The sequence below is a fragment of the Gopherus flavomarginatus genome, chromosome 8 (assembly GCF_025201925.1).
Source record: "Gopherus flavomarginatus isolate rGopFla2 chromosome 8, rGopFla2.mat.asm, whole genome shotgun sequence".
In the NCBI taxonomy this organism is placed as follows: domain Eukaryota; kingdom Metazoa; phylum Chordata; order Testudines; family Testudinidae; genus Gopherus; species Gopherus flavomarginatus.
The window spans coordinates 52,917,343-52,945,325 of NC_066624.1; the positions used below are offsets into that span (position 1 = coordinate 52,917,343).

The following is a 27,983-nucleotide window of genomic DNA, read 5'->3' on the forward strand; positions in this document are numbered from 1 at the left end:
CCCTTACTCTCACAGATATTGTGGAACACTCAGCAAGCAGTAATAACAATGGGAATATTGGTTTCGCTGTGGTCTATCCGAGTCAGTAAACTGCACCAGCATGCTTTTAAACTTCCAAATGCACATTCTACCACCATTCTGCACTTGCTCAGCCTATAGCTGAACAGCTCCTGACTACTGTCCAGGCTACTTGTGTGTGGCTTCATGAGCCATGGCATTAAGGGGTAGGCTGGGTCCCCTAGGATAACTATAGGCATTTCAACATTCCCAGCAGTTATTTTCTGGCCTGGGAAGAAAGTCCCTTCCTGTAGCTTTTGAAATAGACCAGAGTACCTTTCCTGGCCATCTCACTTTGATGTTGGTGAAAAATCCCTTGTGATTCACCGGTGCTTGCAGCAGCATTGAAATGTACCCCTTTCGGTTTATGTACTCGCTGGCTTGGTGCGCCGGTGTCAAGATAGGGATATCGGTTCTGTTTATCACCCCACCACAGTTGGGGAATCCCATTGCAGCAAAGCCATCCACTATGACTTGCACATTTCCCAGAGTCATTACCCTTGATATCAGCAGCTCTTTGATTGTGTTAGCTACTTGGATCACAGCAGCCCCCAAGGTAGATTTTCCCTCTCTAAACTGATGCCCAACTACTGGTAGCTGTCTGATGTTGCAAGTTTCCACAGGGGTATCACCACTCGCTTGTGAACTGTGAGGGCTGATCTCATCTTGATATTCTTGCACTTCAGGGCAGGGGAAAGCAAGTCACAAAGTTCCATGAAAGTGCCCCTTACACGTGCGAAAGTTTCACAGCCACTGGGAATCATCCCAGACCTGCAACACTATGCGGTCCCACCAGTCTGTGCTTGTTTCCCGGGCCCAGAATCGGTGTTCCACAGCATGAACCTGCCTCATTAACACCATGATGTGCACATTGCCAGGGCCCGTACTTTGTGAGAAGTCTATGTCCATGTCTATGTCCTCATCACTCTCATCCCCGCGCTGCCGTCGCCTCCTTGCCTGGTTTTGCTTTGTCAGGTTCTGGTTCTGCATATACTCCAGGATAATGAGCGTGGTGTTTACAGTGCTCATAATTGCCATGGTGATCTGAGCGAGCTCCGTGATCCCAATGCTATGGTGTCTGGGCTGAAAAAAGGCATGAAAAGATTGTCTGCTGGGATGGAGGGAGGGGTGACTGATGACATGGCTTACAGGAAATTAAAGTCCACAAAGGGGTTGGTTTTGCATCAAGGAGAAACACAGACAACCATCACACAGAATGGCCCCCTCAAGGATTGAACTCAAAATACTGGGTTTAGCAGGCTCTTGATTTCACAGAGGGTGGGAGGAAGCAAATGAATACAAAACTAATCGGGTCTATTTCTTGTTTTTGATCCACTCCATCTATCTTTTACATCTTTAGGGTGGTAGCAGACAGTGCAGTTCAACTGCTAACCATCATCATCTCCTGGGTGCTTGGCAGAAGATGTTGCATTATGATTGCTCGCCAGAAGACCGTGCAGTAGGACTGCTAGTTATTGTCATCGCCTGGGTACTCGCCAGAAGATGGGAATGACCTGGCTAGGTCACTCCAATGTCTGCCCAGGCACCCCTGACTGACCTCATCAAGGTCAGTTAAAAGAGCACCTAGGAATATGATGCCAATGGCTACTAGTTGTAATGCACCATCTGCTGCCAAAAGGCAATGAGTTGCTGCTGTGTAGCAATGCAGTCCCACGTCTGCCAGCACTTACTGTGACAGTCAGCTGTGCGGGCTCCATGCTTACCATGGTATGGCATCTGCACAGGTAACCCAGGAAAAAAGGCGTGAAATGATTGTCTGCCATTGCTTTCACAGAGACAGGGAGGGAGGGCGGGTCGACGACATGTACCCAGAATCACCTGCGACACTGTTTTTGCCCCATCAGGCATTGGGATCTCAACCCAAAATTCCAATGGGTGGTGGAGACTGTGGGAACTGTGGGATAGCTACCCACAGTGCAATGATCCAGAAGTTGACTCTAGCCTTGGTGCTGTGGACACAGTCTGCCGATTTAATGCACTTAGAGCATTTTTTGTGGGGACACACACAATTGACTGTACAAAAATGATTTCTGAAAAACTGACTTCTATGAATTCGACCTAATTTTGTAGTATAGACATACCCTTTGTTTGCATAGATATGCCTACTCTGTCTTAATGTGCAGCATGATGGAGCTGCTTTGCCCAAATGGTCATTTTTGGCTGTTTGCAAGTTTTGTTGGATTGCAAGTCACTTTGGCGTTGAGCGTAGGGGGTGATGAAAGGTTGTTGCCCTTATGGTGTAAGTGGAGGATTGACCTGCCCTGGTTGAGGGGGGTCACCGTCAACTGAACTGCAGTCGCTAAGCGGGCAGTAGGGATGCTAAATCCCAGTGAAGGAGAGAGAGGGTGGAGACAGGTGTTTTGACTGGGTGGTGTCTATGAGTTTTAGACACCATTTGACACTCCTTCTCTCCACTGTTTAATGACAGAGCTAGTTAGACTCAGTTGAGAGTCTTTTCTTTTGTTACAGATCTCTAGAGCTGACATCACTGATAACCAGGTCTAGGTAATATGCCTTAACCTGCCGTGGGGCAGTGTCTTCGGTGAAAGAGACTGACCAGTTTGTACTGGCAGTGAGGCTTTCTCACTAAGTGCTGAAATTGCTGAGAGCTGTTCGTGTTAAGTTGCTGGGACCTCAAGACATTACAGAAGTTGCAGTAGAGAGACCAGAGGAAGAGTGAACAATGACGATGCAGCAGCAGAGTAGACAACAGTGCAGTGCACAGCAGTGGCAGGCAGTGATGCAGAGTGAATGGTGCGGCAGCTGCAGCTGAGGTATTGGTCAATGCCTCCCCTCACTTTGGGTGGAAGGTGAACTCAGGCAAATGCACCTCTGAACTCTGGATCTTCACTGATCAAGGATAACAACTGTGAGTGGGGTGTGGTGGAGGGAGAGGAGAGTGATGTGCTAAAGGAACATTTGTTTGTTGGACTTTCATAGTGCAAGGTGAGAAACAGGCAAAGGACACTCTCCAATGTATTCTGGAGCGGGTGTTTTGCTCATGATCATGTTTTTGAATTATGCTTGTGGTCTTTTCTCAGATTAATGCCCGGTTCCTTTCCCCTTTTTTTATTAAAAGTTTTCTTTTCTATACAGACTTTGTGCTTGTGGGAGGGGAAGTATTGCCTCTTAGGGGTGCCCAAGGGTGGTGTGTAATTTTCCCAGATTACTGGGTAGGGGCTTGAGCTGGTTCTGTGTTGTACTGATAAAAGGGACCCTTACATATTGAACCTGGCCCTTGTCACTGCTGACTCCACCAGACAGAAGAGTTACAGTAGCATCCCTGCTTCTAGATCTGAGACTGTTCCCATACCAAATCTGTGGAACCACTCAAAAAGTAAAGCACATCTTATCAGGAGTGATGGGGCTCTGACTTATCACCAGCCAACAAAATCCCCATAAAGAGGCAACCATTTTAAGCAGACATATCTGTGTGTCAGGTCTATATGGATGCATTTAATCAGAATGAAGCAAGAGAACCTGTTTGTAATGAAATTGCAAACATAGCCATCACTTACCAGTGCTGGTAACAAACACATCATTACTGGACAGTGCAATGTTTAATGATAATTAAATGTGTTTCTTCCATGTGATGCTTAATTTATTTTCTAATTAACTCTGTTATGTGTTTGCAGTTTGTTATTCATGGGTAATTAGCAATTTTCCCTGACTTTGTTTATTTAATTAATCTTGTTTGCATCTACGTTACACCCTTGTTTCAGTGGAGCTGAAGCATGAGACATAGTGTTCCTACTCTCACATGAACTAGATGTAACTTCCTCAAGGGGTCCTGGCGGGCTTGGTGGCTTCTAGAAAAGCCAGTTCGGTGCACAAAAATTCATGGCAGGTGTTTTCTTGATCCCTCATCAGCTGACTGGTCTATTGTTGGAGTTGAGCGATGGGCGAACTGGTATGGACAAAATAAGAGTGATTGTGAACCTTCCGCCCCAGGACTGGTTCAAGTAAATCTGGAGCTTGCTGTGAAATTGTTTAATTACCAGTCCTGCTCCCACACACCCAGCATTTCCTTCTCAAGTCCCCAGACAACCAACCTAAGCATTTAATTCTCTCTTCTTCCCTCACCTCTCAGCCTTTCATTCCCTGCCTCCTCTCCTTTAGAAACCTTCCCCTCCCTCCCTGTCCTGCAGGGCTTCCTGTGCACCAGCTGGGACAGGACAGAGAATCTGCCCTAAATATTGTTTGTGTCCCCATGCTCTTTCTGGAATAACATGCTTGGCTTTCAGGTTGGGAATGGCTATCTTAGAGCTTCACGCTGGGCCCCCAGCACAGGGGTGCTCTAAAGTGGTGTGCACTTTTAAAAATCCAGGGTTCAGTATCTGTTCCTCCATTGCTGAAGGGTCTCTTTGGTTTCCCCAAACCTGCCTGAATTGCTCAAACAGCTGAAGGGAAAGGTGACATTGGCATTTGTCTGGAAGAAAGACCCATTTCCTATCAATCAGAGCTGAACATTGAGTTCCTTTCCCATTAACTACCAATCTGGGGGTTAGCTGCGCATGCAGAACTTCTTAATGGCATCAGAATACTTTCCCATTCACAATTACAAAATTGGACTCTGTGATTAATTCTGCTCCTTTACAGACTTCTTGCTCTGTGTGTAATAAAGCAAACCAGTCATGGATTGATGCTTAGTCATGGACTCAGTAACAGTACGTAGTGTAATATTTAATTTAAACAGGCTTACGCTTTGCTAAGCTTGATCATAGCTGTCTCCTGTTCCAGGCTTCTTGCTGGGTCTCCAGATTCCTTGAAAACTTCCAGCTGCTGTTCTTATTCTTGGAAAATCCTCCTTGGAATACACTTGACTCACACAAGTGCCCTCAAGTGACAGGGAATTCCCTGTCTGTGTGCTTACCACAGAATGAATGGTCAGAACAGTAGTCAGTAAGTGTCCCCAAAACCTAAAGCCAATGCTGCCCAAACCCTCACAGCTGAAAACAAGTAACCATTCCTCCTTCTTTATTATGTATTAGTGGCACTGCATGCAATGTTGCACTAGTACCCTTAGCCCTGTGTCAGCAAATAAACTGGGGAAGGAGACCTTTGTTCAATTCCCTACTTCACCACAGGACAAGTCACTTAGGCTCCTGACTCCCATTAAAGTGGATTTCAACAGGTGTTAGGATCCTCAGTCCCTTTGAAGATGTGGGCCTTATCTTTCTGTGCCTTTCTGTACAATGGGGATAATAGCACTGCCCTAACACACACACTCATCAGTGTTGTGAGGATGAATGCATCAGAGACTGTGAGGTGTTCAGTGGTCTGTGTTAGGATGTTCACCCCACATTGGAATGGAAGGGGTTAATGGAGGTCTTGTAGGCCTGCCACAATCCACCCTGAAAAAGAGCAGTGGAGGTGAGTCCTCCTAGCAGCCTAGGGAGGCTTCACAGGAAGCAGACAATTGGGGAGAGGCTGCATGGAGTAGCCAGTCATGGCCCAGTGGGCTAGTACAAAAGAAGCTGCAGGGCAGAACAAGAGGCAGTTGCTGTGGGGAGCTGAAAGACTGAGAACTGTCTCTAGCAGGCTGCAGTAAGGGTAGCATCTTGGGGCTTGGCTACACTGGAGAGTTACAGCACTGGTGGCGGCTTTACAGCGCTGTAACTTACTCCCCGTCCACACTGGTGTCGAGGACTCTAACCCAGATGGCAAAGTTCGTTGTCTGACCGCGAGAGAGACAGGCAACAGCAGCAAGGTCCGATCAAAAGCTCTTTATTGACAAGTGCACGCATCAATAGAGAGCAGCTCGTCTCCAGAGAGAACCAGCCCGCTCTTTACATCTTAGTATAAGCCTATATAGACAGTTCCGTCGCGTCATAAATTATTCACTGGAGCAACCTACCCCCTTCTTTTAACAACTAGAAACTAGACACCTTTAGTATACATGCATGCCTAAAGTTAGAAATGTAGGGGAGTTAAAAACAAACAAAGAACAAAACCAGGGAGTGAAAACAAGGAGGCTGGGAAACTAGGGCTCTTATCAGTTCTTCGAAGGAGCTGCCCTAACACAGCACATCTGGTACTATGCCAGGAATGCAGCTTCTCTCTTATCTCACTTTTTCCCAGCGCTTGTGAGACATGCTGCTGCTTCTCAGTGTTTTCCACTCAGGAATTACCCAAAAACCTCTGCCAACCTGACTTTGGTCAGGTTGGCATACCTGGTTTTGTCTGCAATATCTTTATTCAGGCCTAACACTGGCAAGGCACATACAGCACTGTATCTCCCAGGCTACAGCGCTGGTTGTACTCCACCTCGACAAGGGGAATAAAGAGAATAGCGCTGGTGCTGCAATGCTGGAGTGCCAGTGTAAACAGTGTTTAATCTTACTACGCTGTAACTGACCTATGGAATTTTCCCATAATGCATTTAAGTAAAGATAACTCTCTTTGTTTTGTTGTGATGCCTCTCTTTGTTTTGTTGTGAACTCAGGGCTCCCGGAGCTGCTTATCTAAAAAACAAACACAGCTACTGTTTGCTCGAGCAGAGGCAGGCAGGGAGATGAATGTCCACAGCTAGTGTTCGCTTGAGGAGAGAAGCAGCCCAGCTTGTCCGTTTTGGAGCAGCTGCTTATCTGGTCTGAGAAAAAAACCAAAAGGCTATTTGCATTTAGTGAATGAGAGAGGGGTGGGGGAAGGGATCGGAAGTTGCAAGGCAGGGAACTGACACACAGTCAGCTCCAAAAATCCACTCTCTCTCTCTCCCCCACACTCCCTGCCACACTCCACCCACCCCCCTCTTTTGAAAAGCATGTTGCAGCCACTTGAACACTGGGATAGCTGCCCATAATGCACCACTCCCAACACCGCTGCAAATGCTGCAAATGTGGCCACACTGCAGCGCTGGTAGCTGTCAGTGTGGCCATACTGCAGCGCTTTCCCTACACAGCTGTACGAAGACAGCTTTAACTCCCAGCGCTGTACAGCTGCAAGTGTAGCCAAATCCTCCAACAGAACAGTTGCTGGCTGGGTCCAGGGGAGAAATTGGGAGCTCCTGGCTACCTGCTGGGACTTGCTGGCTGAAAGCCCTGAGGTGGTGCTGGGGCCATGAGGAAATGGCCCAGGGAAGTGAAGCAGCCTTGAAGAAAGTTAAGGAGACACAGCGGGAGGCTGCTATCTATACGGTCCCTAGGTTAAGACTGTGATGAGTTCGGTGACAGAGACCCCCTTGGGACTGTCACCTGATGTGCTAAGATTACATCTGAGCCCGTTTTCCTTGATGGCTTAGGACTTAGAACCCTGTTTTGTTGAGCCAGACACACTAGCCTGCTGCAACAGAGACCCAGGTCTGGTCCACACCCCCAAAGCTGCAGACTCTAACCAAAAACTGCTCAGGAGGTTTCCTATCTCCAGCACCCAGACACCCAGCTCCCAATGGGATTCAAATCCCAAATAAATCCATTTTACTCTGTATAAAGCTTATACAGGGTAAACTCATAATTTTTCCACCCTCTGTGACACTGATAGAGAGATATGCACAGCTGTTTGTTCCCCCAGGTATTAATCACTTACTCTGGGATAATTAATAAACAAAAGTGATTTTATTAAGTATAAAAAGTAGGATTTCAAGTGGTTTCAAGTAATAACAACCATAATGAAGTAAGTTACCAAGCAAAATCAAGCAAAAACATGCAAGTCTAAGCCTAGTACATTAAGAATCTATTAACAGATAAAATCTCACCCTCAGAGATGTTCCAATAAGCTGCTTTCACAGACTAGACGCCTGCTAGTCTGGGCCCGATCCTTTCCCCTGGTACAGTCCTTGTTAGTTCCAGCTCAGACTGGCATCCCTGCCCTTGTTCTGCTCCAACCCCTTTTATAGCTTTGGCCCAAGGCGGGAAGCCTTTGTCTCTCTGGGTCCCCATCCCTCCTTCTAAATGGAAAAGCACCAGGTTTAAGATGGATTCCAGTATCCTGTGACATAGTCACATGTCCTGTGAGAACTCATTCTTCATTCTTCCAGGGTTGGCCCCCACATACCCAGGGAGGTTTGCAAGTAAACGGAGCCATTTACAAGCAATTGTCCTAGTTAATGGGAGCCATCAAGCTTCCAAACCACAATTAATGGCCCACACTTTGCATAATTACAATAGGACTTCAGAGTTATACTTCATATTTCTAGCTTCAGATACAAGAATGATACATACATACAAATAGGATGAATACTTAGTAGATTATAAGTTTTGTAATGATACCTTACAAGAGATCTTTTGCATAAAGTATATTCCAGTTACATCATATTTACACTCATAAGCACATTTCCATAAAACATATGGAGTGCAACTTCATAGGGACCCAGAGTAGTGGGTGGGCCCACATCCCCTCCACTTGCCACTGGGAATGTGGCCTGACTATTGAACAATGGTACCCACCTCTGGAAGGAGGAAACATGGATAGTGGCATGGACAGTAGGCCGAGTCATGAAGAGGATGCTGCAGTTCCTGGATTGACATGGAAGGCAGGAGAGGTGACAACAGGAGAGGCACCACTGGAGGAGGGCACACCCACTGGCACAGCTAATCCCCAGGATGGCCAGCAGGAGGTGCTGCCATGGTGAGTGAACACTGTTACAGGCCCTAGACATATCTAAAATAGATAGAGACAGAACTAAATTCCATTACCAAATTGTCTTATATTATCCTTAAGATTTGTTACTGAATAGGGTTGATGCAGGTATGTGGGGTGGTGAACTTTTAGTTTTTAATAGGGCCCAGTGGGTAGCTCCTTCCTTCCAAAGATTTTAAAGCATTAACATCACAAAGACACACTATGAGAGACTTCATGTTATTAGCTGCGTTTCAGAGATGAAATGACCCGCACAAGGCCAGACCACAAGTCAGGGGCAGAACAGGGAACAGAAATCAGGTTACCTAGTTCCCAGTTCTGTGCTGTAACCACAAGCCCATTTTTCTGCTTTTCTACTGTCCTGGAAGGCAGCTGCAATGTAGAGACTCCAGCTTTTTGTTTAGTGAGATGGTTCTCAGTAACTACCTCCCACCTGCCTAGTGGTGGATGAATGCATGTGTGTTTGTAAGATTAGGAAAATAAAGTGTGATATTATATGATATATTTGAGAGAAACTATCATCAAACAACAGACTGTTGTAATTCAGGCTTGCAGAGAATGTGGGCATTTCCTGACTGTGTGTTAAAATCTTCATTAACTTACACAATATGGTAGTAACCGGCTACAGCATGATCCAAAGCCCATTGATGTAAATGGCAGTTTTCCCCTTGACTTTAATGGACTTTGAACTAGGCCCTGAATGAAGCAGTTTCTGAACCCATGGATGGGACCAAGTTAGCTCTCTGTTTGACCTGGCAATTTAAATGCTGTTTTCAGAGTTATCACATCTTTGGCCAAATTTTTACTCAGTTCAATCCAGTTGCTTGGCTTTGCTCAGGCATGGGCAGTTCCAGTTTTGGCAAGTGTCTACAGGCTATTAAGTGCCAGCAATGAGCCACAATCAGATAAATTGGCCCAGGCTGGCTGATCTCTTCCTTGTATGACTTGGCTTTTGTTCGTGGAATGCTTCGGATAAGATGTATGAGCTGGGTCTGTTCATTCATTAACATCCCCGCTTTCGAGCCTGTCCCTCTGTCCACACGGGGTGGGGGACGCAGGGAGAGCATAATGCTGCTCAGTGATGAGGGTCTGAGATGGAGCCACCAGTTCTCGATGGTGATAAAATGGCTGAATGTGTTTTTATTCACCCAAAACTTCGACAGATGGGAACTTAGTCCCTCTAATACAATAAATAATAAATAACAGTAATGGCATAAGAAAAATCTATACTGAATCATCCCAAGTCACGAACACATTGGAGATTGAAAGTCCTCACTGTCATGATGAGGCTGTCTAAAGTGGCTGACCCATCTGACCATAAGAAGTCCCTTAGCGTGCTAACAAAGCTTCACTAATGTGTGTAACGACTGAGAGGCCAGGAGTAGAGACAAATGCATTTCATCAAATGGCAAATGTAGTTGCCACACTTTAAATACATGCTCTATGCTGCAACAGTGGTTCAGTTCTGAAGGAACAACAGCCACTGACACTTGGTTAGTGCTTGTCACAGGAGATTTCATTAATTACACAGAATGCAATTCAGTTGAGTGGCTATCTGCGGAAAGAGGCATTTTTTCCCATCCTTGTCAACTCATTTTTTCCACTGATCACAATTCCCATCTCGTAGGCTCCTAATTACATTAATTACAAGTTGGCATTGAACAAAAGAAATAAAAACTTAATAGAACCAAATGTGGTTCATATAACACAGGGAGCCAAGAGCACACTGTACTTGTTTCATTAAGGAGTAATATTGCTGCACAGCTATTTAAAAAAAAATGCATTTAAGAAATACCATTGCGGGTGAATAAATAGTACAGAGAAGTGATATATTTCCTGAACAAGATGCATGTCCATACAGAGTTACCGGGTATGGATCCATCTCCGACATCATCATAGACAGAGGGGGAAGCTTCCCATGGGGTGACGCTTCCCTGTTTTCCCTGTGATTCCGTGCCAGGACCTGCCCCTGCTCTGCCCCCTCCCTGCTCACCCCCTCCACCACCACTCGCAGCATTCCTCCTTTCCTCCCCCCACATCACCTTCCGCTCCCTGTGTCCTTCCTCTCCTCCATCCCCTTTCCCTGTGGTGAGGGGGGAGGAGGGTGGAGAAGAGGAGGGACGTGGGGAGCAGTGGGATCTTCCAGAGAGGGGAGGTGGAGTGGAGAAGAGGAGGGACTCACCATGCAGAGCCAGGTGGTGGGGGCCTTGTGGGGAGAAGGGAGGGACACAGCAAGCAGTGGGGGCCTCGAGGATGAGGTAGAGTAGTGGCAGGGCCATCACAGTCCAGGCGTCCGGCGGCAGGTAGGCAGTGGCTGCACCAGCAGAGGCTTAGCTTCTTCTGGTCTACTACACCCACGACCTATGCATATCAGATGGGTAGGCAGTACTTTGGCTCTAGCACCTATTATCTTAGACAGGGTACATTCTCACAGCTATTAATGCAACCAACGATAGAGGTGGGAAGATTATGTCAGGAGAGGGAGTGATACAGATTGAAAGGTTTGGAGAGAAAGTTATTATATAATATTAATAATCATTACAGCTAATCAGAATTTGAGGTAGGGAACAGCTTCTGTATGAGGAGAGATTAATAAGACGGATATTTCAGCTTGGAAAAGAGATGACTAAGGGGGGATATGATAGAGATCTATAAATCATGACAGGTCTGGAGAAAGTAAATAAGGAAGTGTTATGTACTCCTTCTCATAACACAAGAACTAGGAGTCACCAAATGAAATTAATAGGCAGCAGATTTAAAACACCCAGAAGGATATATTTTTTCACAAAAAGCACAGTCAGTCTGTGGAACTCCTTGCCACGGGATGTTGTGAAGGCCAAGACTATAATGGGGTTCAAAAGAGAACTAGATAAATTCACGGATAGTAGGTCCATCAATGGCTATATGCCAGGATATGCAGGGATGGTGTTCCTAGCCTCTGTTTGCCAGAAGCTGGGAATGAGTGACAGGGATGGATCAATTGATGATTACCTGTTCTGTTCATTCCCTTTGGGGTACCTGGCATTGGCCATTGTTGGAAGATAGGATACTGGGCTGGATGGACCTTTGGTCTGACCCAGTACTGTATAACCTTTCTTATGTTCTTATTTTAACTATGGAACATTTTTTAGTCTGAAAATGCTTATTCATTGAAAACAAAATATTTTGTGGAAAAATGATTTAGATGAAATTTTGTTTAGAAAGAAAAACTGAAACAAGTACATCAATAACATGGAAACATTGGGGTATTCCCTGTGAAATGACAAATCCATTTCCTGCCCAGCTCTGTTAATCCTTAACTAGTTGGAAAGCTCTAACAGTGATGGTGGGAGGGTTGTGGGAAAATGGGCAAATCTGAGACAGTGGGATAAAAGGATGAGGGGAGGTATTGCGGGAGATGAACAGAAAGACTTGGGAGGACAGTGGGAAAGGGAGGCTTTGGAGTAGGAGTGGCAGAGACTGTGCCCTGGTGATCAGCATGGAGCAGTGTAAAAAGGCTGCTGAGCCTTCCCAACAGGCACCTTTCACTTGCCATGGGAGTAGCTTTGCTGCAGCATTCCCTGTCCTCAGGCTGTATGCCATGGTAGGATCTGTACTGTACTGAATGTCTGCTGGGTGCTTGTAAAGGTGTGGGACTCTCCCCTGCGGCACCTCCTGCTGGTCGTTTCAGGGAATTAGCTCTCCAGCCCTCAGAGCACCCTCTGCAGGCCAGCGTCCCACTGCTGCCGGCTCCTGTGTCCCTTCCGGACCCGGTGCCCCTTTACCCGGGTGCTGCCCTGTGGCGATACCCCCACCAGTCTCTATGGGCCTCCCCTCTCTGAGAAACACCCAACCCTCTAATCCCTACATTGCCTCAGTCTGGGCTACTGCCAGTCATCATCAAGCCCACGCTCCCTGGGACAGACTGCAGTTTAAAAGCCACTCATCATAGACAAGGGGGTTCGGACCTGCTACCTTCCTGTGCCTCCCAGTACCTCTGTGGGCCTTGGACCAGGCCCTGCAGCCTGGTGAGTTGCCAGCCTGGAGCTCCCCTGCTCCTCTGGCTCTCCCCAGCCCTGCTTCGCTCCCAGTACCCTTTCTGCAGGCAGGCAGGCCCTGCTCTCTCCCAGCCTGGAGAGAGAGAGACTTCTCTTGGGCCTCTGGCTCACAGCCTTTTTATACAGCCCAGCTTAGCAGCTCTCAGCCACAATCTTCTCCCAGGGCTGACTTTAACCCTTTTTCTGCTGGACTGGGGGAGCCGCCCCACTACAGTGCACCTGATGCTTTGTTGCCATCTCTGCCTTTGGAGAGAGAAACAAGTGCCCCCAGGTCTTGCCACTGCATGGGCCTCTCTCTTGGACAGAGTGTTCCCTCCTGGAGGTGAGAAGGGAGGCAAGGCAGCTGTGCCCAGACTACTGAACACAACTGCAGGCACCACAGAGAATCTGCCCCCATGGCCAGTCTGTGCAGCTTAGGTCTTTGGAGAGGGACGACAATTGCAGCTAGAGCCTCCTGGGGCCCATAAATAGCATTGCTGAGAGCATAGCATGCTGTGCTTTGCTATTACACAGGGAAGCCAGAACAAGGGAGAAAAATCCAGTGTGCATGCAGAGTCGGAAGGCTTCCAGGCGGTAGAATATGACACCATGAGAATAATCTGAGCAGAAAGGGCCTGGAAGGATTAATGAGCACATTAGGAGTTTGAGATGGTGTGATGGGTGAGCCCAGTGGTTTCCCCAGGTATTGAAATTAGGGAGGGTGTTCGAATTTACAGGGGGGGTGTCAGGACCAATGAGATAAATAAAAAAAGATGAATAAAGTAAATGTTTTGTTAGGATTATGCAAATTTAACATAAGAATAATGCAAGTAACACCAAAACACATAACAGATCTAGATTTCTAAAAAAAAAAAAATTAAAAAAATGTATTTAATTTAAATTGACTTTTGAAAAGTAAGCCATCATGGAATAAGAGGGCAGTCCTCTCATGGATCAGTAACTGGTTAAAAGATGGGAAACAAAGGATAGGAATAAATTATCAGTTTTCAGAATGGAGAGAGATAAATAGTGGTATCCTTGAGGGGTCAGTACTGGGACCAGTACTGTTCAACATATTCATCTGGAAAAATGGGTAAACAGTGAGGTGGCAAAATTTGCAGATGATACAGAACTATTTAAGATAGTTAAGTCCCAGGCAGACTGCGAAGAGCTACAAAGGGATCTCACAAAACTGGGTGACTGGGCAACAAAATGGCAATTGAAATTCAATGTTGATAAATGCAAAGTAATGCACATTGGAAAGCAATCTCAACTATACATACAAAATGATGGGATCTAAATTAGCTGTTACCACTCAAGAAAGAGATCTTGGAGTCATTGTGGATAGTTCTCTGAAAACATCCACGCAATGTGCAGCAGCAGTCACAAAAGCAAACAATGTTGGGAATCGTTTAGAAAGGGATAGATAATAAGACAGAAAATATCATATTGCCTCTATATAAATCCATGGTACGTGCACACCTTGAATAGTGTGTGCAGATCTGGTCACCCATCCTAAAAAATATATATTGGAATTGGAAAAGGTACAGAGATGGGCAACTAAAATAATCAGGGGTATGAAACAGGAGGAGAGATTAAAATGACAGGGAATTTTCAGCTTAGAAAAGAGATGACTAATGGGGATATGATAGAGGTCTACAAAATCTTGACTGGTGCGAAGAAAGTGAATAAGGAAATTTTATTTAATCCTTCACATAACAGAAGAACTAGCACTCACCCAATGAAATTAATAGGCAGCAGGTTTTAAAAAACCAAAAGGAAGTACTTCTTCACACAACATAAAGTCAACCCAGGGAACTCTTTGCCAGGGGATGCTGTGAAGACCAAAACTATAACAGGATTATAAAAAGAACTAGATAAGTTCCTGGAGAATAGGTCCATCTGTGGCTATTTGCCAGGATGGAGAGGGATGCAACACCATGCTCTGAGTGTCCCTAGCCTGTTTGCCAGAAGCTGGGAATGGGCAACAGGGGATGGTCACTTGATGATTACCTGTTCTGTTCATTCCCTCTGAAGCATCTGGCCTTGACCACTGTTGTGAGACAGGGTACTGGGCTATATGGACCATTGATCTGACCCAGTATGACCATTCTTATGTAAAAATTAATTATAATAATAAAAATGTTTAGTACAGAAACTCCCCAACATAATGACCTCCCAAGATAGCAACAATGTGAGATAACAACTTTGGCAAATAATGCATTTTAAAAATCTAGACCTACTAGGAAATATATTTATATAAGTTTCCATTCTCAGTCACAAATCTAGCATTCTGGAGCAAAGTGACTAAAATATAGTCCAACAAACAAATGTTTATTTAACATACCCCTCACTTTTCCATCCACCGCACTCCACTCACCGGTGTTGTCCTTGGTCAGTGGAGACTCAGAGTTCAGAGGTGCTTTCACGTGAGTACACCTCCCAGGAAGGGGACAAGAAGGCACCCTGCTTATTCCTCCAGCTGCTCACTGTTCGCTCTGGCCACTTCTGTTCATTGTGCCACTGTTCACTCCACCGCTCTGTTGCCAATGGCCCTGCACAGTCACCTTCTGCTGCCACCTGCCACTGTGACCTCTGCGAGTTGGTCTCTTGACGTTCCACCAGCTCTTAGTGATTTCAGCTGAGCTCTCAGTGTGGGAAACTCGCTCGCTGCTAGTGCAGTCTGGGCTGTCTCTTACACAAAAACACTGTACCCATAGGAACACTGTCTCCACAAGAGGACTAAGCACTTAGACCTGATTGTCAGTGATTTCAGCTGCAGTGGTCACTTAACAGAACAAAAGACTCTCTACGGAACCTAATCAGCTCTGTCTTTAAACAGTGGAGAGGGACAGGTCCCCACCTTCTCTCTTGATGCCTTCAAATCATCACAGGCTAAGTACAGTTCTACTGCCCTTTACTCATACAATAAGAACAACATTTCATTCCCCATTCCCCCCACATTCAAGTGGTTTGTAACCGAACCCCAGCCAAAATCTATCACTTGGACAACACAGCTCTGTTTGCTGGATACCTAGGTAGATTAGATGTCAATGTAAATATAATCTGGCCCTGAAGCCTTTCCCCACAGCCAGGGCCGGCCTTAGGATTTATGGTGCCCTAGGCGAGATTATTAAACTGGTGCCCCTGTGCCTGATCTGCTCTTAGCAACACAAACATAAGCTTATAGTATTGGAAAACTTGCCACATTCACATTATTAAAACCAATTTAACTTAATTAAGCACACTGTAATGCTGATGGACTAGCACTAAAGAAGCAGCACTATAGAAAAAATTCTGATATGACAGAATGATGCAAATAATATATATTTTTTAATTTATCAAAATTTTATTGGAAATTTATATGAAGAGGTATTGAAACAAAGATTTGTTTTTAATTAAAAGCAATCTTTCTGGCTTTTTTGGCTGCAAAATCAGTAATAATGTCATCGTATGACAAAGACAAAGTCATGTCTTGTTCGATCGCAAGAATAGCAAGACCAGTCAAGCGTTCCTGACTCATTGTAGAGCGGAGATAGTTTTTAATGAGCTTTAGTTTTGAGAAACTCCGTTCTCCTGATGCTTCTGTTACAGGAATTGTCAGTAGAATACGAGTGGCAATGTACACGTTAGGATATATGTCAACAAGTTTGCGGGTATGAATAAACTGTACAATGTCCATCACCGATTTTGCATGTGGCAACATTGATGACAGTGTACTCAATTCTTCGTACACTTCAAGTCCATTTAAATCAAAACTATCACCGTGCTTGAAGAGGCTCTCTAGATTCTTGCACTTTGTCATTAGTTGCTCTTGTTTTCCTATTTTGTTGAATTTAGTTATGTCATACAAAAATCCAAACTGTTCATGGTGTACTTGCAAGGTATTAAACCTTTCATCAACAGCAGATACTGCTTTATCCATCACAACATTAAAAAATTCAACCTCAAATTTCCTTTCTGGATCGTCTATGGGCATGATCTGCTGTACAGATTCTTCACAAAGAAGTGTCCCTGGCCTTTTTAACTCATATTAACTATGTATTTACTTTATGAAAGTTGGAGAAAACATTGTGAAAATGTAAAACATTGGCTGCCCAACTTCTGGGCTGGCAAAAGTTATACTGACTCACAGGGAAAAAAAAAGCAGGAGAATCTTAGTACAACATATGGTCACTCTATATCAGGGGTCGGCAACCTTTCAGAAGTGGTGTGCCAAGTTCACTGTAATTTAAGGTTTCTCGTGCCAGTGATACATTTTAATGTTTGTAGAAGGTTTCTCTCTATGTCTATATTATATAAATAAACTATTGTTATTATCTGAGGTCTTGGCCACCGGTCCTGCTCAGGCCACTGCCAGCTGAGTAAATGAAACCCCAAACCGGCAGCGGGCTGGTGGCTGGCACCCTAGACAAGGATCCCAGGCCCTGCTCAGCCCGCTGCTGGTCTGGGGTTCTGACCACCAACTCCTGCCAGCCAGGATCCCGGCCGCCAACCCCCCCTCAGCCCACTACCAGCATGGGATTCTGCTCACCCAGGCTTGCAGGAGGCAGAGTGGGGCTGGCGGCTGAGCTCCTGACTGGCAAGGGGCCGGCAGCCGGAACCCCGGAGTAGCAGTAGGCTGAGTGCTGCTGGCACCCCAGACTGGCAGCAGACTGAGCCACTCAACCCCCCACCGGCCCTGCTCAGCCCGCCACCAGCCCGCTCAGCCCGCCACCAGCCCACTCAGCCCGCTGCCAGCTGAGTGAATGGAACCCCAGGCTGACAGCAGGTTGAGTGGTTCAGCTGGCCTGCTCAGCCCACTGCCAGCCTGGGATTCCTTCGGGGTCCCCAGGCCAGCAGCAGGTGCTGAGTGGGGCCGATGGCTGGTATCCCAGCTGGCAATAGGGCAGCAGCCAGGGCCCCCGAGCAGTGATGGGCTGAGCCGCTCAGCCTGCTGCTGCATACCATCAAAAATCAGCTCACCTGCCACCTTTGACACGTGTGCCATAGGTTGCCGAACCCTGCTTTATACGCTAGTAAGGAGATGAGCATATTACAGTTGTTGGAGGGTTCTTATCAGGAGTAACAGGCTATAGAGTCAACATTTTCTGTTTCTCTGATGAAAACTGACCCACTCCCTGCCTCAAACCAAACCTGTCACTAATAATTGTCAACAATTTAATTTTCTGTTTTTGGCTAAGATATTGATTTAAAAAAAAACTTTGAAATTGGATTCAGGATTGTTATTTGGGGCTTTGTCTTATATAGGCACCAATTACCCCCACCTAGAGTGACCAGACAGAAAGTGTGTAAAATCAGGACAGGGATGGGTGGGGGTGGCGGGGTAAAAGGAGCCTATAAAAGAAAAAGACCCCAAAATTGGGACTGTCCCTATAAAATAGGGATATCTGCTCACCCTACCCCAATCCCGATTTGTCACATATCTGGCTAACCCCAGCCAAGCCCTGTGTGACATTCCAATTCTGGCTGCCTGCCGAGGAAGTGAGTTACTTTCACTTTCATTCCTCAGCAAGCAGCCAGCCAGCCTCCCCTCCCCCCACCTACCCCCAGCACCTCACCCAACCCAGCCCTGACGGAGGGGAGGGAGGAGAGAGGGAGGGGTGCTCCTGGGGAGGAGGGAGAAAGGAGGGGGTGCTCCATGGGGCCTGGGGCAGAAGAATGGATGTTATGGGAGACAACAAAGGATACTGGTTCCAGAGCCACAGAGCCTGCCTCACCTGACCTCAGCCGGGGGGGAAGAGTCACACTCACAGGTGAGCTCCTTTCCCAACCCCCACCCCCTCCCCTTCCCAGAGACCCCAGCAGCCAATCCCATTCCTCAGACTGTGCTGCATTCGGCTCTCTCTAGGACCCAGCAGCCCTGCTTCTACACTGTCTGGGCTGCCTGCAGAGGGGTGCCCTCAGGGAGAGTGAGGCCCTACGCGGCTGCCTATTCTGCCTATGCCTAAGGATGGCCCTGCCCACAGCCCCAGCTCATCACTAGGTGTCAGGGAGAGCTCATTTAGACTTTGCTTACAAATCATCATTTGAAATTCTTAGGTTGGCCAACATCACCGAAATGAATGCACTGACATCACAAAAAACAACAGCTGTATAAGGAAACAAGGAAGCTAGTCTATGTTCATACTTCTCAAATCTATTATACTTTTTCAGATACACATATTTTATCATACACTGTATAAGCTTTCAAAGTGTCTATTAATGTTTCAGTTTAAATTCAGATTTCCAAACAGTCACTAAATCGGTATGTAACTAGCTCACAAAACTGGGGGGGTGTTGGGGAAATTCAGGGGGAGTGTAGGGAAATCACTGGGTGAGCCACAGAGAGGGCCAGACTCTGCACTCAACTACACCCCTGTCTATCCAGAGTGACTCTTCTGAAGGGGCTGTGAATTGCACCAGGTCAGTGCAGAAAAAGGCTTTCCTGTTCCAGAAGGTGCATGCAACTACTCAATGCTGAGCACTATGCACAGTGCAGCCCAGGTGCAATTTGCTGCTTTTTGCACTAAGCACAGGGAATTTGGTGCAGGTGCCAGAATGACAGCATTGGAGAAATCTCAGAGCACACACAGCAGAGGCTGCCTGCCCTAGAAGGTCACATCTTGGGGTGGGGGCAGGGCATGTTCACTCTCATTATCCCACAAGCATTGGCCCCTTTGCCAAAGCTGGTTCTAAAGAGGCCAGTGAATGCCAGCTGCGATGATGCAAGTTATCTCCATCTTTAGCATGGAGGCACTGAACCAGGGACAAATTCCGAGGCGATGTATGTGGTAGCATAAGTTACTTGTCTTCCAGGGAGCCTGGGTACGGGTAACTGTAATGGCAGGTTTCCGGGGGAGGTGTGAATTGAAGGGTGGGGGCAGTGATGAGCTGCTAAAATCTTAACAACCGGTTCGCTATAAAAACTTCTGATATAAGGGATGTGCCACAGTATGTATTTTTTGCACCAATAGGGTTACCATATGTCCGTATTTTCCCGGGAGGAATTTTTAAAATTTACCACCCAGACAGCGATTTAAGAACCTAAAAGCCTGACATCTCTGGGAAAATACACATGTATGTTAACCCTACCTAAAGTTCTTTTTTAAAAAGATGGGCTTGAACTAGAAATGAGCTCCATTTCACATGTGTGGGTCCCCACCACTCCCTGGGGATGTGCTAGGGTGACCAGATGTCCTGATTTTATAGAGACAGTCTCAATTTTTAGGTCTTTTTCTTATATAGGCTCCTATTACCCCTCACCCCTGTCCCAATTTTTCACACTTGCTGTCTGGTCACCCTTCGGTGTGCACATGTGTGGGTCCCAGCTGCTCCCTGCCCCCCCTCATTGAAGCAGGTGTGCAGAGTTACTGCCCTGAGAACTGCAGGGTACCAGTGGACATGAGACTGGCTGCAGAAAGGGGCGTGGGGCAGGGCTAGCTGGAGGCAGGGAGTGTGACATGAGCTGGCTGCAACAGGAGCTGGCTGTGGGCAGGTGGTGCAGACAGGCTGTGGTGGAGAAAGGGGCTGTGGCAGGGGTTGGGGGGTTGGCAGGGGGGTGACGGGCTGTGGGCAGGGGCTGGCTGCGGGCAGGGGCTGTGGGCAGGGGGCGAGGGGTGGCAGGGGCTGTGGTAGGGGGCAGGGGGGATGGCAGGTGCTGTGGCAGGGGAGTGGCAAGGGCTTTGGGCAGGGGGCAGGAGGGATGGCAGGGGCTGTGGGCAGGGGGTGGCAGGGGCTGTGGGCAGAGGGGATGGCAGGGGCTGTGGGCAGGGGAGTGGCAAGGGCTTTGGGCAGGAGGGATGGCAGGGGCTGTGGGCAGGGGGTGGCAGGGGCTGTGGGCAGAGGGGATGGCAGGGGCTGTGGGCAGGGGGGATGGCAGGGGCTGTGGCAGGGGGCAGGAGGGATGGCAGGGGCTGTGGCAGGGGGGATGGCAGGGGCTGTGGGCAGGGGGGATGGCAGGGGCTGTGGGCAGGGGGGATGGCAGGGGCTGTGGCAGGGGGGATGGCAGGGGCTGTGGGCAGAGGGGATGGCAGGGGCTGTGGGCAGGGGGGATGGCAGGGGCTGTGGCAGGGGGCAGGAGAGATGGCAGGGGCTGTGGCGGGGGAATGGCAGGGGCTGTGGGCAGAGGGGATGGCAGGGGCTGTGGTAGGGGGTGGCAGGGGCTGTGGGCAGGGGGTGGCAGGGGCTGTGGCAGGGGGGATGGCAGGGGCTGTGGCAGGGGGCAGGGGGGATGGCAGGGGGGATGGCAGGGGCTGTGGGCAGGGACTGTGCACTCCCCAGCGGCCGGGAGGAGGAATTACATGCTTCCAGAATGGAGCCCATCAAAGCTTCCCTCGCAGGAAAGCCAGTTTACAAGTGGTTCTAAAACCACTTCTAAATTTAACAACCGGTTGGTGCGAACTGGTGCGAACCGACTCCAGCTCACCCCAGAGTGGGGGTAAGGGAGGCTGTGTAGACTCAGGCCATCTTATATCCTCCTGTTAGCTTCTTTTCTTGCTGCCCCACTCTCTTACAGCTGCTTGGCATGTAAATTACACTAATATAGACTACCTCAGGGCCCTTTGCACACACAGAAATGAGTACTTTAATGCACCACAAACAGCAGCAGACTCACCCCTCAGCTGCGGATTCGAGGCCTTTCTGAAGTAGAGAGATATCGCTCTGCCACTCATCACCCTTAGGCCAACAGGAAAAGAGAAGGCCCCGATAGAGTTTGGAGAGAACAGCTAACCTGTAAGGAAAACTCTTTGTCATAAATGTCTCCAGACCTGATTTATAAGCTTGCTGCTACTGAAGTCAAGGGAGTTTTTCCGTTGCGCGAAATGGGCCCCAACTGAGCAATCTTATGGAGCAGTTAACTGAAGCATGTTATGTATTCTCGACCAGCAGAGGATTTGTGTCTGCTGTGGTGGCAGAGTTAGTCCTTATACTTATGCTATTGGGGCTTACGCTTTTAGCTCTGAAAGTCCGTGGTCATGACTGAAATGACAGCCACTACTCATACAGCTAGCAAACTAGCTGTCTTTCACAGAATTATTACATGGGAGGAGTAGGCAGACGAAATGAAATAGCAGCACTCTCTAAAAGCCTGACTCTCATCAAGAGATGCCGCATAATGGAACTCACGTGAGAGGCTGTAAATCTGGATTTTTTTGCAAAGGCAATTGAAGCTGTCAAGTGGGAGGAATGCAATGCTGTGCATCTATGGAACAGCTATACTGCAGGTGCACCTTTGGATTCCCTTTCATTCTGAGATGACATCATATGACACATCACTGCTATGACTGACCTGTCATATAAAAATGACAAAGAAACATATAATAAAATATTTTTCCAGACAAAAATTTCATGTTGACATGAAAATTTGACATTTTTCCAAAACAAATTTTTATGGAATTTCCATTTCACTGGAAATTTCAAAAATAATTGTTTTTGTTCTGATTTGGACCAGTCTATGCATGTGTCACCTCTGGGCTGGCCTTACTGTAACTCCCTGATCTGAAGCTGAACGGTGGGATGATGCAGAAGCTCCAGCTGGTGCCAAGCGAGTCTGTCCATCTCCGCCAGGGCTCAGGCTGCCATCAGCACCTGTGCTCAAGTCCTTCGGCTGGCTCCCAGTCCGGCTTCCAAAGCCAGCTTAGGGCCTTGGTCTTTATGTTCCTAAGCAATTAATGGATCAAGCCCCAGTCGCACTAAAGACCAAATTTTGATCTTTATACCATCCCAACAGAGGTGTTCCTCTGGGATAATGCAAATCTCCAAAGCCCAAACACAGCCTGTGAATGCTGGGAACAAAGCATTCTCTGCGGAGGGGGTCTGATTATAGAACAGCCTTCCAGAGGGGGTCAGGCAGATCTTGAGCCTGGCCACATTTAGAGAATACTGCAAAATCTCCCTCTTCATAAAGGTCTCATAACAAGAGTGACACATACAACACTGACACCTCCCATCTGCCCCCCAAATAAAGCAAAACAAATAAACGTGCAAACAAAAGCAGAACATCCCATCCCCCCCACCCCCGCAGAGTTTCTATATCCCTGAAAGAAAAGCCAGCCAAAAACTCCATAGAGCCAACTAGGGATTTCGCTATTGCTATCAATTTTACATGCATGGAGCTCAGATACTATGGTGATGGATGGCTGTGCATAACCATAGCACAATATAAGACAGAGCAATGAGTGTGGACCAAGAGAAATCATGTCATATGGCCATGATTAAACCCTGAACCTAGCTGGGTATAATCTGGGTGAGCTGCCATGATGATTAATGTGATTTGTGCTGATTACTACATTGTGGTCAGCACTGCATCCACTACCTCAACTGTTCAGCATCTTGAGAAGTTTCCCTGTGCCTGGGCAAGGAGACACAACTACACCTGGAAGGGCACATTTCCCTCAGGTCCTGGACAGAGCATAGAGCTCCCTATGAGACACTCCCACAGTGACCCAGACAGCGAACCCCTGGGATCTGACAGGTTCCCAAAGGTTTTGTGCTTCTGTGGCGCATGAGAAATGCAGAGAAGGAATGTCAGAGTGAGAGAGATGGGGGAGGATCTTGTGCCTTGGGAGCATGCCAAAGAACTCGAATTTTGTTAAACCTCCCTTTAATTAAGCTCTTCAATCTTTGTAAGTGCTCTCTCGACGTTCCGTGAGATAAAGACAATCTGTTTTTCCTGCTCAGAGAGGTGGCGGCAGAATGCTTCAGGTTAGCAGAATTTCCTATAGCCAGGGCACAAGATGCAATTTCACAGCTATGCCCTCGGTTGGTGAAAGGCTGTGAATATTCACTATTCCTCAGCCCTGGAGCAGGGAGTAAGGAAAGGAATCCCCACCTGAGAGCAGCTTTAACTTCCACCCTCTATTAATGACCCCAAGAGGCTGAAACTGAGGATAAATATGGCTACCTTTGGCTATGCCCTTTTTCTCTGGCCACACCCCTAACACTGGCAGCATAGCTGTGTCTCTGGAGAATTCCCATTGGTCCTGGATAACTGGCCATCCTAGCCCATTATCCGGTATCCCACAGTTGTCAGAATCAGATGCTTCCGAACAAGGTCCAAGAACCCTGCAGTAGCATATGTGGGGTAATCTGTCTTCCTGATGTCTAATAGTTAGAGACTGGCAGAAATACTGAAATGCGAGGTTTGATATCTCTTCTGAAAATCATGTTGTTATTAACTGTCATAACTCTGGATATCAATGTTACTTAATTCCTGGCCTCAGTGGTTTCCTGTGGCCATGAGTTCCATAGTTTAATTACGAGTTGTGTGAAAAAGTGTTTCCTTCTCTCAGTTTTGAATGTCCCACCTTTCAGTTTCATGGACTGTCCCCTTGCTCTTGTATTATGAGGCAGGGAGAGCAGAAGATCCCAATTCCCCTTCTCTAGAACTTGCATGATTGTATATATATGTTTATCATGACCCCTCTTATTCATCTCCTTTCTATAGGAAACTACCCCAATTTTTCCATCTCTCTTCATTCGAGAGTTTTCCCAGGCCCTTAATCATTCTCACTGCAGATCTTTAAACCTCCTTCAGTTCTGAAATGTCCATTTTGAGATAGGCTCACCAGCACCGCACACAGTACTTTAGATGAGGATGGACAATTGATTTATACAATGCCATACTTCTCCTACAGAGTTCTGTAAGCTGTTTTAAAATACTCTGGAGGATGAGAGCTTTTCTATTACATTCTATCAGACTTTACCAGTAAGGACTGTTGGAGCATTTGCATCAGATAATTTACTTTATGTCCTTTGATGTGACAGTAACTGGTTTCTCCTCAGTGTATTATTATTCCATAATTTTCAATAATAGATCAGTAATGGAGCCATTACTCAGCAGCAGCTGCTGTCTAATTACTGTGCTGCTAGGTTATTCTTACTCCGACACACCTCCCCATTATTACAATGGTGACATTCTGCTTCCCTGCATCACCTTCTGTTTGAGAGCAGCAAAGCGCTTCCTGAATGGGAATGAATTCACTTCGCCTCACCTCCATGAGATCAATGGGGAAAGATGGAACACACAGCTTACAGCCAAATGTCCAAATATTGCTGCCTAAAGTTAGGCACCTAAAACCCACACTTAAATACCTCAAAATGTGGCCTGTAATTCGAAGGTGCTGAAAACCCAGACCTCCCCCTGACGACAGTGGGAGCGACGGGACCTCAGAACTTTTGAAAATCAAGGCACTTATTCAGGTGTCTAAATATGGATTTAGGTCCCCAGTCTGGAACATCTTGGCCGTTGTGCTTATTATCTACAGTTCATTGAAATGGAGCCAACCTCATGGAGAGTCTCACTGTCACACAAAACATGAACCACTTCTCCATAACCACCCCATGCTCATGTCCTTCTTCCTTCCCCGCCCGTCACTTTCCTGACATCTCCTTTCTGTATCATACTCAGTCTCAGCAAGCCATCAGCTTGGATAAAACAAGAGCCAGCTGGCACCAGTGCTCAAAACTCCAGCTGAACCCAACCCTGCTTCCACACCAATAAGTACCTGAAACTTCACAGTAGTGCAGATCAGTCTGGCTAAGGGGCCAGTCTTTTGGGTTTCAGTGGGGATAAGGTTGTGCTAGGCTTTGTGCTGGGCCTCTTCCCAGGGACGAATATTCTCTCAGAAGAGAGCTGGCCATGGTGAACTACCTTGGGAACACACCAGACGATGCTAGAGCATAGCTTGGCTTGCTGCCACACTGACGCGATTGTTTGGGACAGTCCTTATTGTTGGTTGAACATTGGTGGAAAGCAAGAACTATTGACTGGACGGTGTTGTGCTTTCTGCTAGGTATGGTATCGAACAGGGATAAGCCATCGTGAGGACCAGCAGAGTACTGTGGTGTGCTCTACCCATGAAGATGTGCCAGAGCATTAGCACCAGATACACAGCAGGCCGATCTCATCCACCAGGGCCGTGACCAACATCAAAGAAGTCATCAGCACCCGCTCAGCCTGCATCACAGCCTGCCCCAGGAGTGCCTGCAGAAATGGAGAACACCCAGTGACCTTGTGGAAGGGGATTAAGTCATATCAGAGAGGGCAGCTAGTTCCATGTTCTGCCAGAGCCTGCTTAGCAGTGCACACACACAGTACACAGCATGCACCCAGAGTAGCTGGGCACACACACACAACACATACACTCAACACAAACACACACCCCCTACCACTACTGCCAGCCTTAAGAGATCAAGAATCGTGAGTCAGATCCTTAAAAAAACATTGTCAGACCATGTTTTTTCAGTACGTCTTTTGACTTTTTTAACTCCTCTCTACTCTTCTGGAAATGTGTGTCTATTATAATTTCAAGCTGAAAGTCAACCATTAGTGCCAGCATGCCTGTCCCTAAATGCTCAGCTGGAGACTCAGCATATGCTGGAGGTACACAAACATATGTGAAGAGAATTGGAATGGAGACAATGCAAAATGGTTATTTCTTTGGTTTATTTAGGCTAGTCCTAAGTAGTGAGAGGCTTGTTTCAATATAGTTATTGCTTCTGTTAATGGATTGCAATATTAGGATGGATGTCCCCTCAACAATATCACATCAAAAATGTAGAGAGGGGGTGGAGGGAAGGCACCCATACTACTGGGAGAAAGGGAGAGTTCTTATGTTAGATTCTTGTGCACAGGTCTAACGTAAGTATTCAGTGAACGGTTCTATAGTGTGACAAAGTTAAAATATGATGTAAAAATCTATTTCACGCATATTTAGAAATCTACTGTACAAAACCTATAAAATGGAGCTGGAAAATGAACAATGATCATCCAAGAAACAGAAAGCACTCCTTCTGTGTATCAAGATTGCCAATTATTTTTCAATAAAGATCTATGTGAGCTGCAAAGATCTTTGCATGCAAGAATGTTATATCAGCCACCTTTTAGAGCTTTCCACATGTCAATGCGCTAATTGTTATTATATAATCCCTAAATATTGTTTATTAAAATAATCAGTTCAATCACATTCAAAGTATTTTAAAATAACTTTAAATCATTCCTCTTTCTCTGTATAAATTTGATAACTACATATATATATATAATATAAATTATCCAGTAATTACAATGCATTATTTTTTTAAAAAGAGTTCATAATTAATTCTCCAAATAGCTGAAAATAATTCATTTTTATTTTAATTATTCTTCCCTCCTGCAGCCCTTAGGGCTTCTCTCCTCCCACCCTGCAATACCCCCAGCCTCCACCAGTTCAGTCCCCACCACCCTGCATCCTCATCTCTGCTCCTCCTGGGGTTTTTCACCCATCTCCCAGGCTGAGACAGGGAGGCTTCCATGGGTTCTCCTGTCTCCCTTTCCCAGGCTGGAGTAGGGGGCAGCTCCAGGAGTTCTTCAGCCCCCTCTTCCCCTGTCCAGGCAGGTGGTGCAGATGGTGTGTGTGTGTAAGAGCAGAGGCACCATCCTGTCTCTGATGCTTACAAAAGGGGAGGGGAGGAGAGAGTGGAGCATCCCTGAGCTGCTGAACTATTTGCTTCCTTCCCCTTTCCCTGCCGTGAAAGTCATGAGCAGAAGGGAGAGGGTCTGCTGGCTGCTAGCAGGGCTGAACTCGAGGGGGCTGGTGCATCTCACGTAATTGCTGTTTGGGTTCCCGAGCCCTCCGCAATCCTATCATGAATACCCACTTCGTCTGATGAAGTGGGTATTCACCCACGAAAGCTTATGCTCCAATACATATGTTAGTCTATAAGGGCCACAGGACTCTTTGTTGCTTTTTACAGATCCGGACTAACATGGATACCGCTCTGATACTTGAATCCTATCATGGTGTCACTTTTGAGAAAATAGCAAGAGTTGGTGACACTGCATAACACATAAACAACACAGGCAGACAGACACAGTCACCTCCCCAACACCGAGCACACCATGGCTCATCTTCTCTGATTTCTTCAGCTCAGTGGCAGACAAGTCTTGTTGCTCTTACAAGTTCAACAGCTTTTGTTTTTTCAGCAGTTCCTAATTCATGTTCCTGTTTCTTTTCACTATTCATTTCCTGAAAAGACTATGATATATTTTTTTCTGTGCTTTTTCCTTCTACAGTACCTGCTTTCACTCCTATTGATACTTTACTGCCAATTCTGTATTGTCATAGATCCCAGTGCTCCCACCACAGAGACAGACAGGTTTTACGTGCAGAGCCTGCACCAGGGCCACCAGTTCATTTTATTTCCTCACAAGCAATAAATTTTCAGGTGGAGCTCAAGCCAGACTGGCCATAACCCAGAAGTACCAGCCCTCTAATGAATTTCAGCCTTGCTGCAGGATGTAAGCAGACTCCTTGTGATTGGCTGCTTTCCACAGTGCCCCACCTCCTGCCA

At 46.8% G+C, this 27,983-nt stretch overlaps 1 long non-coding RNA gene across 1 annotated transcript; it reads right to left on the bottom strand.

The window, feature by feature from the left end:
* Nucleotides 1–5,784: 5,784 nt before the first annotated feature.
* Nucleotides 5,785–27,883, bottom strand: LOC127057110 (uncharacterized). The gene is made up of 3 exons (XR_007776017.1): nucleotides 27,531–27,883; nucleotides 8,463–8,666; nucleotides 5,785–6,670 (listed from the first exon to the last, which is right to left on the bottom strand). It is a non-coding gene; the product is annotated as an uncharacterized LOC127057110 (long non-coding RNA).
* Between the last annotated feature and the right edge of the window lie 100 nt (nucleotides 27,884–27,983).